This window comes from Lupinus angustifolius, unplaced genomic scaffold, assembly GCF_001865875.1.
Source record: "Lupinus angustifolius cultivar Tanjil unplaced genomic scaffold, LupAngTanjil_v1.0 Scaffold_27_23, whole genome shotgun sequence".
Lineage (NCBI taxonomy): Eukaryota > Viridiplantae > Streptophyta > Magnoliopsida > Fabales > Fabaceae > Lupinus > Lupinus angustifolius.
In genome coordinates, this window is record NW_017720474.1 from 20842 (window position 1) to 26183 (window position 5342).

Genomic DNA, 5342 nt, shown 5'->3' on the forward strand with positions numbered 1-5342 from the left:
CCTCTATGCTCTCAAACTTAATCGAAAAGAAATCCTAATATTCTCAGCAAACTCTCATACTCTCAGCAAAACCTCATACTCTCATAAACCTCAAAAAACTTCATCAATGGCTTCCTAAAGTGGCAATCATGGTTCTCACAGTGGTAACGAAGCTACACCGACTCCACAAAACAAGCAAATCGTTGCTAAAAAACGACACCCACATGAAATGACTTGCATAAAGAATGTCATTCGGTCAAGAAGTAAGAATGTGAAGATAGAAGTTCAATGGAACTCTAAATGCCAACCATTAAACTCGAAGGGTGACAACATATTGGTAAGCTAAATTGGTGTTGTTGTTAGGTAGAATCTGAAGCTAACATTCAACAAATGAAGTGATGTAGGGAATACCGTGAAGGGGCATATTTGGAATGAAATAACAATAAGTTTATTTTTCAGTTTTTGTGTTTTTATGCAATGTACGTATATGTGTTATGTTTTCATGCAATGTACGCATGTGTTATGTTTTCATATAATGTATGTATATGCATGTGTTTTCCTGCAATATATAATGTATATGTGTTTTTATTTCAGTCAACTTTTGTTGTTGGTGAGAAGCATAATGATTATATCCTTAAATCGACTGACAAGGCTCTCCGACAATTCCGAACCGATGCCGAAAAATTACTCAGAGATGCTAATAGTAATGTCAACCTAAAACCTCCAACTAAATATGTAAATATCGTTGATGAAGATGATTGGAAGACTTTTGTCACCCTATACACACAAGACGAGTCTTTCTTGGTAAAATCATATTCTTTGTATTGACTTTTGTATATATGCTTTTGTATATACATATATATGATTGTTGATATTAATGTTGTTTATTGTTTCAGAAATTAAGTAATGAAAACTGCAAGAGGGCATCCAAGCCTTTATATTCATATCGAGCTTCTCGAGCGGAGTATAGAGGAATCGAGGAAAAAATTATAAGTATTGTTAATGTGTAAGTACATTATTGGTTATGTTTTGTATGCATATATATATATATATATATCTAATTACATTATTATTGAGTTTTTTTTAGTTGGAGAACAAAAGTGATACACCTATGACTCCGCATGGAGTATAAATCAATGTTTTATGGGTGGGTGTCCGTAAGAACAAGGATGGTGTCATCGACAATGATGAAGTTCAAAAAGCAGCAAGACGTGTTGTAAGTGCTCATTTTTTAATTATACTTAATTTCCAAACTTTATTTATCAAAATTTGATTAATTAACATTAAGTTTTTTCTTGATTTGTCAGATTTCCCTAAGAGAAAAGGAGACAAACTCATATAGTCGCATAATACTTGACAAGGTACTAGGACTGCCTATCTACCCTGGCCGTATCTGAGGTGCAAGATATGGGGTTAGTCAGCGAACATTTGTACCCCATCCAAAGCATGCAATCAAAGCCCAAATGAGACAGATTCAAAATCAATTAGATGGCCTCATGCAACGGTTCAACGAATTTGAGCAATCAATGAAGGTGAAGGAAGCTGAGTGGCAATAACTAGCTAGTAATGTTGGTATTGTTCCTTCAACCGTCAATGAGAGTTGTACACCTGCACCTTATAAAATTCTCATTCTAATTCTCATTCTTGAGGTAATTTAGTTAACTTTTTTAATTTAGTCGTTAACTAATAATTATATGTTTTAACTTACGTACATGGAATTAGTTCTTGCAAACTTTTCCTAGATACCCCAACTAGCCACGTAGTGGGTGTTGAGAAAGTGCACATGTCGGTCGATGCTATGCTGCATAATGTACATATCCCACACCATAATGTGAAGGTCTCGATTTACATTGTAATCGATGATAATGCATTGCTGCCAAATCCTCTCGAAGAGGATATATTTACAGTTGGAGGGGCAATAGGTACTTTTTTTGCTTGGCCAGTAGACCTTGTTCAAGTAATTCCTCCTAAGGTATGATTTTTCACCTTATGCTCACTCATATTATATATATTGATCTATAATTGATATGCTTTTTATTGAATATTTTAGGAAAATGTACATTCCACCCCAGTAGCACCCAAAAGTCTAGGCCATCTTCGGGGAAAGTGAGCTCAAAGCCATCTACTAGGGATATGAGTTCCAAGATGACTACCAACTGTTGTACTCAGCTGTTGGAGCATGTACAGAAGTTCGGAGATGATATGATAATTATATCAATTCCCAAGGAAGTCTTCGGGGATAATATTGATGAATACGTTGGCATCACTGAAGTCCGGGATGTATATAAATGTGATTGAATAAGTGCAATTAATGTATGTATATATATGAGGTAAATTATATTTTCTTAACTTCTCACTTTTGCATGACAATGTATTATAATTAACTAATATTTTGTTATATGTATTACGTACTTGTATGACAATTTTATTAAGGTAAACAAGGAAAAGGTGATGTTCATATCCCCACACCTTACCGCTTTGGTGTCGGGTGACAAAAATGAGATCGGGAAAAAACAGAACAAATTAAAGATAATCTCCTCCATCATAAAGAAGATGCTAGAAGTAAGATACCAAATCCCAAAATCAGGTGGACTCGTATAAAGTTATTGACATAAATCATCTCAAACAATTATATGTGTAATTTCCAACTAATGTTATACTTATATGTTTACTTCATTTTAATTGTAGACCCCTTGCCAAACAAACCAAGTAGATTGCAGCTATTACATGCTGAAATTCATGAAGGAGATCATTCAGCAATGACCAACTAATGCAATCAAGATTGATGACAAATCATATACAGATGACGAAATCAACCTGATTAGAGAACAATGGTCAAACTTTGTACTTATTTCTGTTGACAAATCATAGCTAAATGTATAGTAGATTAGTTTTCACAAATTGTAGCTTAGGGAATTCAATGTAATGTATATGATTTGGTCTATGTAATTAATGTAGCAAATATTGTAGCTTAGGGAAGTCAATTTAATTTAAATATGACAGTGTAATTAATGTTAAATATATAAATTCAGTTGTGTTCATATATCCATTTTATAGTTATGTTTTGTTTCTGTATGCATTCATGTTATTTTCTGTTGTGTACTTAATTGTGTAGAATTAGGAATAATGGTCTTCAACAGCGTTTTTTGTGAATGCGCTATAGTTATAACCATACAACAGCGCATTGTTAAAAAAGCATTGTTGATTACGTTGCCTTCAACAGCGCATTCAGTAAAAAATGTTGTTGATTACGTTGCATTTAACAACACATTCACCAAAAAGTGATGTTGAATATTTATTCTCTTATAGCTATACAATAGCGCATTCGGTAAGAAGCATTGTCGATATGATCAACGAAACTATTTCCTCTACACTTAATCGATTAACATAATGCTTAATTGATTAATTGTTCTATATATTTAATTAATTGTCATTAATCGGATGTGATAATGTATTTACTAAGTCGAATTTCATTAAAAAATGAATTAGTAAAATAATTATGAGTTCTTCCACAACATTTCCTTAAGATTGCATTGTGGAACACAAACCTTCATTATATTTGAATAGGAAGTTCTTCCATAGCGTTTCCTTAAGGTTGCGTTGTTGATTAGGTATCATTGATAGCACCATCTTCACTATGCGCTGTTGATTTTGTATCATTGACAACGACATTGTAATTATGCGCTGTTGAAGATACTACAAGACCCTAAAAAATTAAAATGTTCTCGCATTCTCACACATTCATCAGCAATCCCAACATTCATTTATTCATCAGCAAAACACATCTACTCTCAAAATCAACCTCGAAAATCATTGAACCTCAAAATCATTCACTCATTGAACACCGAAAATCATTCACTCATTTTATACAAAAATCATTCAAACATCGATTTCGAAAATCCTTCACTCGTTTAACCTCAAAATCATCATTCACGCATTCAACATCAAATTGAAAGTGAGTTTTCATACAGTTACTTGCCTTTTTTATTATATTATATTTAGCTTGTATTTAGTTATAAATATTTTCCTTATAAATGAGTGAAAGTGATTTCACTCATTTAGCTTGTATTGAGTTGGGGTTTCCGAGTTTCGACTCATTTAGCTTACATTATGAGTTAGAGTTCCCCCAATTTTAATTACATAATAATGCATTTGCTCTGCTTAGTGAGCTTAACTCGAAGCTTTAGGGATTTATGCTCATTATATTTTTTTCTTAATTACATAATATTTTTTTGCTTTAGGGATTTATGGATGAATGCCAATCGAATGAGTGAAATCATTTGTTAGGTTTGCAATTGAGAATGTTGAAATCCCTTATAGAATTGTATATCCTTGCTTAAGATGTTGGTACTCAAACCGAATTACTCCAAATGAGTTAAAAGTTCATATAGTGTGTCACGGTATTAATCAAAGTTACACATGTTGGACAAGACATGGTGAGACGAGAGAAGTTATGGATTATGATGATGAGATGCATATGAAAGACAATTACACAAATGCATATGAAGACGATCATTTCGAGGAAATGACAAACGTTGTTGAAGAGGATCTTCAAGATTGTCTTGAGATGTTTCAGTGGTTGATAAGTGATGTTTAGAAACCATTATATGATGGTTGTACTAAATTAAGAAGATTGGAAGTAATGTCAAGGTTGTATAAGTTGAAATCTGTTAATGGATGGACTCGTAAGAGTTTCACCGACTTGGTTGCACTTCTGAAGGATATGTTTCTGGAAGATAATGTGTTCCCTTCTCGAAACTATGATGCAAAACAAATGTTACGCTCCATAGGCAATGTCAAGGTTGTGAAAATGATTGCATCTTATTTTTTAATGAGTATGCTTCATTAAAGTTTTGTCCTAAATCTAATGCATCACGACATAAGAAGGAAGACTCAATTCCCAAAAAGGTTGTATGGTATTTTCCCATCAAAGCAAGATTCAAGCGTATATTTAACAATGGCAGAGATGCAAAGAAGTTGACATGGCATGATGAAGAAAGGATTGAAGATGGCAAGCTTCGGCATCTGCAGATTCTCCTCAATGGAGAAAATTTGATCACGACTATCCTAGTTTTTGTCAAGAATCAAGAAATCTACGCCGTGCATTGTCAACAGATGGAATTAACCCACATAGTGTTCAAAGTTTCTCCTATAGTACATGACTAGTGATGTTGGTGATATACAACCTACCTCCTTCTCTATGCATGAAGCGCAAATATGTGATGTTATATATGTTAATTTCTGGACCTAAACAACATGGAAATGACATAGACATATATTTGGCTCCATTAATTGAAGACTTGAAGCAAATGTGGGAGACAGACATAAATGTATATGATGCGTATAGGGAAGAAAGCTTCTAC